The sequence below is a fragment of the Myotis daubentonii genome, chromosome 16 (genome assembly GCF_963259705.1).
Source record: "Myotis daubentonii chromosome 16, mMyoDau2.1, whole genome shotgun sequence".
Lineage (NCBI taxonomy): Eukaryota > Metazoa > Chordata > Mammalia > Chiroptera > Vespertilionidae > Myotis > Myotis daubentonii.
The window spans coordinates 17,588,697-17,602,338 of record NC_081855.1 but is presented as its reverse complement, the minus strand read 5'-3'; positions in this window follow the sequence as shown (position 1 = coordinate 17,602,338).

The following is a 13,642-nucleotide window of genomic DNA, read 5'->3' as shown; positions in this document are numbered from 1 at the left end:
TGGGAAGCGTGAATAAGAAGCCAGCCATGTAAGAATCATGTTCTAGCCAGAGGTCACGGCAGATGCTAAGACCCTGTGTCACCTGCCCCTTTGAGACTTGTAGTATTAATTTAAAGCAGGCCCTATTAACCTCACACATTTGATATGGCTGATGGTCCTGTGCATAGGATATTTAGCATCCTTAACTTTTACTGATTAGATGCCAGTAGAATCTACCCCTGAACCCCAATGTGACAGTAGAAAAAAAGGGGGGGGGTGCAGCTCTGGCTCGTTTGGCTCAGTGGATAGATCCTCAGCCCACAGACAGAGACTAAAGAGTCAGGGGTTGATTCCAGGCAAGGGCACGTACCTCAGTTGTAGGCTTGATCCCCAGGCAGGAGGCAACCAATCAATGTGTCTCTCTCACATCGATGTTTCTCTCTCTGTGTATGTCTCTCCCCCTCCCTTCCACTCTCTCTAAAAATCAATGAAAGGTGGAAGGATATCCGTGGGTGAGGATTAATAATAATTTAAAAAATGGGTGCAAGGAGCAAGTAGAGGGATTAACCAAGGTTGATGACTAAAAAGAGAGAGAAGGGATTTTTAAGGTATTTGCACGAGAGTGTTTTATGTTAGATCAGTGATATAAATTGGGTAAGAAGGCGCGTAAACATAAAAAAGGGGTTGGTAGATGGTACAAGAAGGGAGAGGATCAATGGTTTAGAGGCCTCTCTGACGTGAAGGGAGTACCTGAGTAAATCCACGAGTAAATGAACTGGAAGGCTGGGAGGTGACCATCAGGGGTGGGAGGCTCAAGCTCAGTAAATCAGAGGAGGTTGATTTTGGAGACGGCAAAGCCTAGGAATGAGCCAGAGAGAAAAACCACTGGAGATGAGACTGAGGGTTGAGAGGCTACAATTAGATGGAGAACCCTGATGGATTGTGAATTCAGAACAGTGACAGGGACATAAATGTGAAGAGGAAGTTAAAGTCATCGGCGAGTGTGGGTGAAAGAGCAGCTGGGAGACCCTAGCAACAATTAGAGGCAGTGAGTGATGCACTTGCAGACATGAACTTCAAAGGAGCGGGGGATTTTGAAGGATGAAGGAAGAATAATGGTCTAGAAGCAGCACTGGGGAGCAATACTCCCAGCTCCAGACCCTGAGGTATAAGAAATAAGATCAAGCCATGGTCGGTTGTTCAGTGGTTAGCGTATCCACCCACAGACTGGAGGGTCACGGGTTCGATTCCTGGTCAAGGGCAGGTACCTCCTTGCAGATTCCATCCCTGGCTCCAGTCAGGGCATGTGCGGGAGGCAACCAACCGATGTGTCTCTCTCACATCTCTCTCTCTCCCTCTTTCATTTTCTCCCTCCCTCCCTTCCTTCTACTCACTAAAAATTGTTGGAAAAAATATCCTCAGATGAGGATTCTTTAAAAAGATAAAAAAAATAAGCCTCTGTTAAGAGAGCTGACCAGGAAGTGTGACCTCCAAGACAGCCAGATTTTTTTTGAATATATGCCACATTTTAAAAAATATATTCTATTGATTTTTTACAGAGAGGAAGGGAGAGGGAGAGAGATAGAGAGTTAGAAACATCAGTGGGAGAGAAACATCGATCAGCTGCCTCCTGCACACCTCCCACTGGTACACACTCCACAACCAAGGTACGTGCCCTTGACTGGAATCAACCTAGAACACTTCAGTCCCCAGGCCAATGCTCTATTCACTGAGCCAAACCGGTTAGAGCAGACAGCCAGATTTTAACAAGGCCTAGAAAAGAAACATTCAGAGAACAGGCTGGGAATATAAGGAGTTCAAAGGTCACAGAGAGTGAAAGATCTAGTCTGGTGGGGGGTTGGGTCAGATTAAGGGACATACGCCACAGCATGGAAGTGACTGGTGACATGATGAGGTAAGCAGCCTGGTCTGGAAACCTGACTAACTTGTTTGTTTCTATAAGAAAGTGTTCTGAGTTCTGAAAAACTGATAAACTTTGGAAACTTGCAATATTATTTTAATACTAGAGGCCTGGTGCACGAAATCTGTGCACTCGGGAGGGGGGGCGGCAGTGCCTCAGCCGGGCCTGCGCCCTCTCACAGTCCAGGAGCCCTGCGATCCATCGCCTGGCAGAAGGATTGATTACCTCCCTCATTGGGGCAATCGTGGGGCGATGGGACCTCCCACCAATCACATGGCACCCACCTTGACTGGCCTGGGGCCAGTGCATGTCATAGTGTGGTTGTCCCGATTGGTTGTTCTGCTGTTTGGCCATTCAGTCAATTTGCATATTATTCTTTTATTATTATAGATTATGCATTATTACTTTAAAAACCCTAATTATTATATTGATCACTGATTTTTATTTTACTAGTTAGGCCCCAAGGCAGATAGAATATTCCAACTTCTTCTTTTTTTTTTTTTTAATTCTGATTTCAGGCCACCAGTTTGCTATCCTTGTTCTTTTTTTTAAAATGTATTTTATTGATTTTTTACAGAGAGGAAGGGAGAGGGATAAAGAGTTAGAAACATCGATGAGAGAGAAACATTGATCAGTTGCCTCCTGCACACACCCTACTGGGGATGTGCCCACAACCAAGGTACATGCCCTTGACCGGAATCGAACCTGGGACCCTTGAGTCCACAGGCTGACACTCTATCCACTGAGCCAAACCAGTTAGGCTCCAAAGTTTATCAGTTTTTCTTTTCCCCATGCATTCACCGTTGACTCTCGGGTGTGCCCTGACTGGGGATGGAACCCACAACCCTAGGGTATCCTAGGGTTAGACAACTTTCTAACCAACTGAACTACCCAGCCAGGACTAATTCCACCGCATTTAGAAATTGTCTTGGTTGGGTGGCTCAGTTGATTAGAAAATCCTACCGTACACCAAAAGGTTGCTGGTTTAATTCCCCGTCAGGGCACATGTAGGTCTCTGGTTCAATCCCTGGTCCAGGCACGTTTGGGAGGCAACCGATCAATGTTTCTCTCACATCATTGTTTCTCTCTTGGCCTTCCTCTCTCTCTAAAATCAATTTTAAAAAATTCCCAGCCAGAGTGGCTCAGTTGGTTGAGCATTGTGCCACGCACCTAAAGGTCTCCGATTACATTCCCAGTCAGGGCATATGCTCGGGTTGTGGGCTTGATCCTCAGTAAGGGGTGTGCGGGAGGCAGCCCATTGATGCTTCTCTCTCACATTGATATCTCTCTCCCTCGCCCTTCCTCTCTCTCTACTGTAGAATCAATAAAAACATATATATTTTTAAAAATCCCTCAGGGGAGGATAAAAAAAAGAGAATCAACCAATGAATATATAAATAAGTGGAACAACGACAAATCAATGTTTCTTTTTATCTCTCCCTTCCTTTCTAAAACCAACACACTAAAAAAAATAAAAAAAAAATAGAAATTTATTTTGGACCTCAATTGTCTCATCTGTAGAATGGGAGTGGAGATATTTTGCCTGCTTAGGAAACAGGAGGCGAGGCCAGACGATCCCCTGTGCTTCAGCCGAGAGCACATATTTAAGATACAGTGTCCCGAAGAGTGACAGAGTGACCAGCTCGTTTTATGAAGCTCGGGTAATCTCGCCTCAGAAATCAGTTAAAGATCATGTGAGCGCCCTGACTGGTGGGCTCAGTGTGGTTACAGCAATGGCGGCCTCTGCACGAAGGAGGGTCTCAGGTTGGATACTCCCCACCCCCAGAGCATGTGCTGGGAGCCTGGGGGAGGCAACCAATGGGTGTTTCTCTTCCCCCTTCCTCCCTTCCACGCTCTCTAAAAATATCAATGGAAAAAATGTCCTCAGGTGAGAATTAACAACAAAAAGATAATGTGAGAAAAGTATTAAAGGTCCATTTCATCTATAAATATAGACATAAAGAGCATTTGATAAGTTTCAACAACTACTTATGATAAGAACTCTTAGAAAACAAAGATTAGAAAGAAAATTCTTTTTATTTGCATGAGTTTATTTGAGTCAAACAGGGAGCAAGATCTCAAATGCTCCCAGAAAGGAAATTTTTATACTTAATGAAGAAATTTTAGAAGAAGATGGCGGCATAGGTTAATGCTGGAGTTTGCTGCCTCGAACAACCACTTCAAAAATACAACTAAAAGACGGGACGGACATCACCCAGAACCACAGGAACGCTGGCTGAGTGGAAGTCCTACAACTAGGAGGAAAGAGAAAAGCATACCGAGACTCAGAGGAGGCGCAGTGCTGAAGTCAAATACTAAGGTGGGGAGTGCATGCAGAGCGAGCTGGCAGCTGAGGGCGCGGTTGTCTGTTTCAATCGGGAGGGAGTCGCAGACTCTGAGCTCCAGATCCAGGCGAGTCTTTAGGGACCCAGACTCAAACGGGAGAAGCGGGACTGTCTGGCTTCGGTCGGAACTCGAAGGCAGCTCTCTCTCCGAGGTTTGCAGCAGTTGCTGGGACTCGGAGAGGCAGAGCCCCTGGGGATGGGACTGAGAGCAGCCATAACTGCTCGCTCCAGCCCACCCTGTAGATCCCTGGGACACGCCCCGCCCAAGCCCTGCACAGAACCATTTGCCGGATAGCCTCAGGCAAACGCTAGATTAGCACCTCCCTAGAGGACAGGAGTTCTCTCACTGCTGACACAGCTGATTCTCACAGCCAGTTGGCCTGGAGGTCAAATCCCCACCAGTATTACCTACAACAATCTAGGCTTAACTACAACAAGACTGCGCACAAAGACCACTAGGGGTTGCACCAAGAAAGCATAAAAAAATGCGGAGACAAAGATACAGGATGCAGATGTCAGAAATGGAAGATATAGAGCTCAAAACCACACTTTTAAGGTCTTTCAATAATTTTCTAAAAACTGCCGATAAATGTAGTGAGATCCTCAAGAAATCTAATGAGACCCTCGATGTTGTGATAAAGAACCAACTAGAAATTAAGCATACACTGACTGAAATAAAGAATATTATACAGACACCCAACAGCAGACCAGAGGAGCTCAAGAATCAAGTCAAAGAATTGAAATGTGAAGAAGCAAAAAACACCCAACCAGAAAAGCAAAATGAAAAAAGAATCCGGCCGAAACCGGTTTGGCTCAGTGGATAGAGCGTCGGCCTGCAGACTGAAAGGTCCCAGGTTCGATTCCGGTCAAGGGCATGTTCCTGGGTTGCGGGCGCGTCCCCAGTGGGGGATGTGCAGGAGGCGGCTGATCGATGTTTCTCTTTCATCGATGTTTCTGACTCTCTATCTCTCTCCCTTCCTCTCTGTAAAAAATCAATAAAATATATTAAAAAAAAAGAAGAAAAAGAAAAAAGAATCCGAAAATACGAAGATAGTGTAAGGAGCCTCTGGGACAGCTTCAAGCGTACCAACATCAGAATTATAGGGGTGCCAGAAGATGAGAGAGAGCAAGATATTGGAAACCTATTTGAAGAAATAATGACAGAAAACTTCCCCTACCTGGTGAAAGAAATAGATTTAAAAGTCCAGGAAGCACAGAGAACCCCAAACAAAAGGAATCCAAAGAGGACCACACCAAGACACATCATAATTAAAATGCCAAGAGCAAAAGACAAAGAGAGAATCTTAAAAGCAGCAAGAGAAAGAAAGTCAGTTACATACAAGGGAATACCCATATGACTGTCAGCTGATTTCTCAACAGAAACTTTGCAGGCCAGAAGGGAGTGGCAAGAAATATTCAAAGTGACGAATACCAAGAACCTACAACCAAGATTACTTTATCCAGCAAAGCTATCATTCAGAATTGAAGGTCAGATAAAGAGCTTCACAGATAAGGAAAAGCTAAAGGAGTTCATCACCACCAAACCAGTATTATATGAAATGCTGAAAGGTATCCTTTAAGAAGAGGAAGAGGAAGAAAAAGGTAAAGATACAAATTATGAACAACAAATATGCATCTATCAACAAGTGAATCTAAGAATCAAGTGAATAAATAATCTGATGAACAGAATGAACTGTTGATTATAATAGAATTAGGGACATAGAAAGGGAATGGACTGACTATTCTTGGGGGAGAAAGGGGTGTGGGGGATGCGGGAAGAGACTGGACAAAAGTCGTGCACCTATGGATGAGGACAGTGGGTGGGGAGTGAGGGCGCAGGGTGGGGCGGGAACTGGGAGGAGGGGAGTTATGGGGGGGGAAAAGAGGAACAAATGTAATAATCTGAACAATAAAGATTTAATTTAAAAAAAAAAGGCCGATAAAAAAGAAAAGAAATTTTAGACTAATGTCTTTTATGATGGAAAAAGGACAAAGATGTTCACTGTGTGACAAAGTCCTAAAGGTCATAATTAATACAAGGAAGGAAAATAAATAAGTAGTGCAAAGATTAAAAGGGACAATATAAAACTGATTTACAGATGACATAATCACCTACTTGGAAAAGCAAACAGAATCAACAGAGACTACTAGAACCAGCAAGGATGCTCATCAAGGTTGCTATATACAAGAAAAAAAAATGTTCCATAAAATATATTTCATTAGCATTTTACTACACCAGTAACAACTAATTAGGAAATGAAATAAAAAATAACATTTAATTTGCATCAGTGACAAAATTATAGAGCACCTAGCAATTAACCAAGTATTCATAAGACCTCGATGGGAAAAAAAACTTTTATTTCTAATAAGGGACATAGAAGATGACCTGAATAAATAAATAGTTCATTACAAAGATATCAGATGTCCCCAGGGAAATTTATTATTTGATACATTACCAATAAAAAACCAATTTTTAAAAAAAGATCTTGATAAGTTTACCTCCAAATTTGTATGGAAAAATAAAAGATCACAAATAGTAAGTTGACATTGAAAAGGAAGAGTAACAAGAGGGGTCTTGCCTTTCCAGAAATTTAAACTTGCTACAAAGCAGCGTGAAAAACAGACACTTGTAGTCTTAATAGCAGGGCAGTATTAGTGCAAGAACAGACTGCTACACCAATAAAACAGAATCCTCAGAAACAGACACTTTTATTTTATTTTTTTAATATATTTTATTGACTTTTTACAGAGAGGAAGGGAGAGGAATAGAGAGTTAGAAACATCAATGGGAGAGAAACATCGATCAGCTGCCTCCTGCACACCCCCTACTGGGGATATGCCCACAACCAAGGTACATGTCCTTGACCGGAATCAAACCTGGGAACTTTCAGTCCGCAGGCCGATACTCTATCCACTGAGCCAAACCGGTTAGGGCTACAGACACTTTTATATATCAGAATTTGATATGTGGTAAGTATGGCTAAATAAGAGAAAAATAAATTGGATTTCTAACACCTAAAACAAGGATGTACTCCAGATGGGTTAAAAAGACCTAAATGTGAAAAGTAAAACTAAGCCCTGGTGGGGTAGCTCAGTTGGTTAGAGTGTCATCCTGATACACCAAGGTTGTGGGTTCCATTCCTGGTCAGAGCACTTACAAGAATCAACCAATGGCCCAAGCCGGTTTGGCTCAGTGGATAGAGCGTCGGCCTGCAGACTCAAGGGTCCCAGGTTCCATTCCGGTCAAGGGCACATCCCCAGTAGGGGGTGTGCAGGAGGCAGCTGGTTGATGTTTCTCTCTCATAGATGTTTCTAGCTCTCTATCCCTCCCCCTTCCTCTCTGTAAAAAAATCAATAAAATGTATTTTTAAAAAAAGACTGATCAACTTATTTGTGACAACATGGGTGAAAATTGAGAGTATCATGCTAAGTGAAATAAGTCAGATGGAAAAGAACAAGAATAATATGATTTCACTCATATGTGGGATATAAAACAAAAGAGCAACAAATGAAAACACACACAAATTCATAAGTACAGACAACAGAATGGTGATTACCAGAGGGAGAGGGGGTTTGGGGGAACTAAGAGGATAAAGGGGGGCAGGTATGTGGTGGCAGGGAGACTAGATTTCTGGCAGTAAACACACAATGGAGTATACACATATCGTGTTATAAAGTTGTACACCTGAAATTTATATAATGTTATTACCCAATGTTACCCCAATAAATTTAATTAAATATTTTAAATTTAAGAAAAGAGTGACTATCTTTTTTTAAAAATATTTTATTGATTTTTTACAGAGAGGAAGGGAGAGGGATAGAGAGTTAGAAACATCGATGAGAGAGAAACATCGATCAGCTGCCTCCTGCACACCTCCTATTGGGGATGTGCCCGCAATCAAGGCACATGCCCTTGGCCGGAATCGAACCTGGGACCTTTCAGTCCACAGGCCGATGCTCTATCCCCTGAGCCAAAACGGTTAGGGCAAGAGTGACTATCTTAAGTGTTGTTGAGGGTGTAGATGAGTCAGAACTCTCAAACACTGCTGATGGGAATGTAAAATGCTACAACCACTTTGGAAAGCAGTTTGGCGGTTTCATAAAAAGTGACATATACACCTATCATACAATCCAGCCATTCTATTCCTAGGTATTTCCCAAGAGAAATGAATGCACATATTTGTACAAAGACACTTGTACATGAATGTTCCTAGCAGCTTTATTTGTAATAGCCTGACGTTGGAAATAACCCAAATGTCCATCAACAGGTGAATGGATAATCAGACTGATTACTATTAATAATCAAATAAATAATATTCAGCAATAAAAAGGAATGCACTATTGATACATGGAACAACATAGATGAATCTCAAAATAATTGTTAAATGAAAGAAGCTAGACAAAAAGGATACATTCTGTATGATCCATTTACATAAAATTCTAGAAAATGCAAACTAGTCTATAATAACAGAAAGCAGATTAGCGGTTACCTAGGGGATAGGGAAAGGGCTGAAGGGAAGAATTACAAAGAGGTACAAGGAAACTTTGGGGGATAATGGAAATGTTTATTATTTTTTTAAAAATTGATTTCAGCCGAAACCGGTTTGGCTCAGTGGATAGAGCGTCGGCCTGCGGACTGAAGGGTCCCGGGTTCGATTCCGGTCAAGGGCATGTACCTGGGTTGTGGGCACTTCCCCAGTGGGGGATGTGCAGGAGGCAGCTGATCGATGTTTCTCTCTCATCGATGTTTCTAACTCTCTATCTCCCTCCCTTCCTCTCTGTAAAAAATCAATAAAATATATTTTAAAAAAATTGATTTCAGAGAGAAAGGAAGAGGGAGAGAGAGATAGAAACATCAATGAAGAGAGAGACCCACTGATTGGCTGCCTCCTGCAGGCCCCCCGCTGGGGATTGAGCCTGCAACCATGGCATGTGCTCCCTACCAGAATTGAACCCGGGACCCTTCAGTCCCCAGGCCAACACTCTATCCTCTGAGCCAAACCAACTAGGGCTATTATCTTGATTATTTGGACAGTTTCACGGGTATATACAAATATCAAAAGTTAAACTATACACTTTAAATATGTGTACTTTATTTTTGGCAATTATGTCTCAATAAAGCTGTTTAAAAACAAACAGGCAAACAAACAAACAAACAAAAATAACAGAAACAGAGGCTAGGGGACTGTCAAGGGCGGGGGGGAAAAAAAAAAGAAAAAAAAAATAACAGAAACAGCCCTGGCCGGTGTGACTCAGCTGGTTGGAGTGTGATCTCATATACCAAAACGTTGTGGGTTCAATTCCTGGTTCAGGCCCGTTCAGAGGTTGGCTGATTGATGTTCTCTCTCTCCCCGCTCCCTTTCTCTTCTCTCTAAAATCAATAAGCAACCCGGCTGGCATGGCTCAGTGTTGAGCATCATCCTATGAACCAGGAGTTCACGGTTCTATTCCCGGTCGGGGCACATGCCTCAATTATGGACTCAATCCCCAGTGTGGGGCATGCAGGAGGCAGCCAATCAATGATTCTCTCTCATCATTGATGTTTCTATTTCTCTCTCTCTCTCTCTCCCCCTTCCTCTCTGAAAAAAAAAAAAAATATATATATATATAAAAAATAGTGGGTGAGAGTGGCTGGGGAGAGGTCACTGGGGGAAAAAGGAGACATATGTAATTCTTTAAACAATAAAGAATTTTAAAAAATAAAATCAAAGCATATCCTCAGGTGAGAATTAAACACAAACACACACACACACACACACACACACACAGAACAGAAACAGAGCCCTGGCCAGGTAGCTCAATTGGTTAGAGCGTTGTCCCAATACAGCAAGGTTTTGGCTTTGATCTCTGGTCAGTTCACATACAAGAGTCAATCAGTGAGTGCATGACTAAGTGGAACAACACATCGATGTCTCTCTCTCTCTCTCTCTCTCTCTCTCTCTCTCTCTCTCTCAAATAATAATTATTTTAAAAAGAAACAAAAAACCTTACTCAGTTCAATCTATTCTAAGCATTATATGAGTATCACATTATTCACCTTCATTAAAACTCTAAGATGGAGACACTATTATTATCTCCCTTCTCATTTTACAGATGAGGTAAATAAGGCACAAAGAGCTTAGGTAACTTTCCCAAGGGCACAGTGTTAGCAAGTACCAGAGCTGGGCCTCAAATGCAGGCCGTTTGGGCCCCAGAGTCCATACTCTTAACTATGCAGCCTTTGGGTGGCAGTGACTGAGAGGGCGTGGTGGTAGCGAAAGCCTTCCACACCGCTGATGGGAGCTGAGACGGGGCCAGTCATTCTTAACAGCAAGCTCTTAGTCATATTAGGTATAAGTATACCCTGTGACTCAGCAGTTCCACTGTGGAGCTAGATATAAATAAAGACCTAGACATCGGCAGAGGAGAGCTAGATCTTCCAAAGAAGCGCTCGCAGAAGTTCATGGTGACCCTCGTATGAAAACGTTCATCGCCACATTGTTTGTTCAGCTGGGAACTAGAAGCGACATGGGGCTCCTCAGTGGGATGATAACATGTGGTGTGACCGATAACAATTTTAATAATCACGGAACATGAGTTTTTAAAACAGTGCTTACTGAAAATAAGACCAGAATGAAAGATATAACAAGATGCTATTTATATTAATTTAAAATGTTTGCACACAAAACAATTCATATCTTGCAGGACCACAAATAAAAAATGAGCATGAAAGGCATTTAGGATGGTTGCCTTTGGAAGGAGAACAAACGAGAAATGGATATATAACTAAAAGAGAATAATTTTCAACATAAAAATAAAGCATAGATCAATGAAAACAATGCACCAAAAACTGTGTTATTCATTCAACCCTCCACATCTGAGACCCTAGTACATAGACAACTGCAGTGAAGGGACAAAAGGAGATAGCATTGCTGGAGCTCAGGAGTCAAGGTTTCCCTCCAGAAGCGAGAAGAAAAGAGGACCTGTAAGAGTAGGAGCTGGAGGCAGGGTGCGGGTGTTGTGTGAAGGAATATGCTGGCTTTCTCTAGCCCACCAATCTCCTACTGCCATGGGCTGAACTCAGCCAGAAAGCAGGGAATACAGGAGCTTGGAAAACAAAAGCCTGCAGGATTTAGCTCCCCATGATATAGGGCAGAGTTTAGGAAGGGCTGCAATTGGTTCTGAAATCACATGGGCCCAGGATTACTATGCTAAATCAACACACACACACACACACACACACACACACACACACACACACATGCAGAGCTCCAATTCAAAGTTCCTACTGTTTCATAAGTCTCTTTCCTTCATTTTCTTTCTTTTTTATTTTTTTAAAAATACATACAGAGAGGAAGGGAGAGGGAAAGAGATACAAACATGTGATGGCCTGGCCCCTGGCCAGTGTTGCTCAGTGGTTGAGCATCGACCCATGAACCAGGAGGTCACAGTTTGATTCCAGGTCAGGGCACATGCAGGAGGCAACTGATCAATGATGAGCGAATCATTGATGTTTGTATCTCTCTCTCCCACTTTCTTTCTCTCTCTGAAATCAATAAAAACTTTTTTTTTTAAGACATATCAATGATGAGAGAATCATTGATTGGCTGTCTCCTGCATGCCCCGTATAGGGGATGTGCCCTGACCAGAATTGGAACCATGGCCTCCTGGTTCATAGGTTGATGCTCAACCAGAGCCAGGCAAAACCGGCTCTCTCCTTCATTTTATTTCATTTATTTTTATTGATTTCAGAGAGGAAAGGAGAAGTGGGAGATTGAAACATCAACGATGAGAGAGAATCACTGATCGGCTGCCTCCTGCACATCCCCCTGGGGATTGAGCCTGCAACCCGGGCATGTGCCCTTGACTGGAATCAAACCTGGGACCCTTCAGTCTGCAGGCTGATGCTCTATCCACTGAGCCAAACCAGCTAGGGCTTTCCTTCATTTTTAATCTTCTATCAGTCAACATCTTTCCCCCCATTTTCCATGCCATTTTTTCTTTTTCTCTCCCAACTTTCGCATTTCTTTTTTTAAAGAATATATTTTATTGATTTTTTACAGAGATGAGGGGAGAGGGATAGAGAGTTAGAAACACCAATGAGAGAGAGACATCGATCAGCTGCCTCCTGCACAACCCCTACTGGGGATGTGCCCGCAACCAAGGCACATGCCCTTGACCGGAATCGAACCTGGGACCCTTCAGTCCGAAGGCTGACGCTCTATCCACTGAGCCAAACCGGTTATGGCTCATTTCTTTTTTTTTGTAAATCCTTACTGCAGATATGTTTTTATTGTTGTGAGAAAAAGAGGGAGGGAGGGAGGGAGGGAGGGAGGGAGGGAGGGAGGGAGGGAGGGAGGAGAGAGAAACAGCGATTGGTTCCTTCTGTGCACACCCTGACCGGGGCTCCTTATTTCTTTTTTTTTTTTTGTCTCCTCTTCTACTTCCCCATCACTTCGCCACATTTTTTATATCTAGATCTGACTTGCTTCCCTTAATCCTGCTTTTCCTGGGATTTAAATCCCTAGACTGGTCCCTGAGAAGCATCAGAAACAAGGCATCTGAAGGCGAGCAGGAATGTGCCTTTGCTGGAGTGGCAGCACAGACCCCAGGCATGGGCCCCAGCCCTGCACTTCACCCACCTACACGGACTTCTCATCTGCCCCCAGCCTGTGCTTCCTGCCCATTTCCTTCTTTCTTCTTGGCACCTTTCTCTGCTTTTCCCGTCTCCCTGACCTCCTCGTCCCCGGTTCTCCTTTTACCGTCCAGATCAGTCTTCTCCGCTGCCATCTATTGCTTCTTCTCCTTTCTGCTCATAAATAACTGGTTCTTAATGTTCAGACCTTAGTTCTTCATCCACTCCCCTTCAGTGAGAGGGGGAAGCGGTTTACCAAATGGTTCTCCCCTTTGTGATTGCTCCCCAACATGGCCACTGGGAGCAGACCCTCACTTCATTCATTCAACACATATTTATTGAGTGCCCACTCCTAGCCTGGGTGCTGGGGACACAGGTAAACAAGGTGACTTTCTGTCCTCAAGGTTACAGTACAGGGAAGAAATGATAACAATATACTCTTGGGGACACATGACTTTCTGGAGGAAAGCCAAGGAAGGTTTCACAGAGGGGGTGAGCCTTTTTCTGGAGGATGAAAGGAGTCCTGTGGTATTCCAGACTGAGGGGTTATTAGTATGACAAAGACACCAAGGAATGACAAAGCACCGTGTGTTCTGGGCACAGGAAGTAGTTAGGTATAGAGTGGAGAAGATAGAAAGTGAGGAAGAGACAGGAGAGGAGAGACAGGGCGTTTTGTTTACTCTAAAAAGGGTTTTGAACTTGAGAGTGGGGGGCAACCAAGAGCCAGCGACTTTTGAGGCTGGAGTGATGAGGTTGAACTTTTTTGTATTACACCCTACCCTC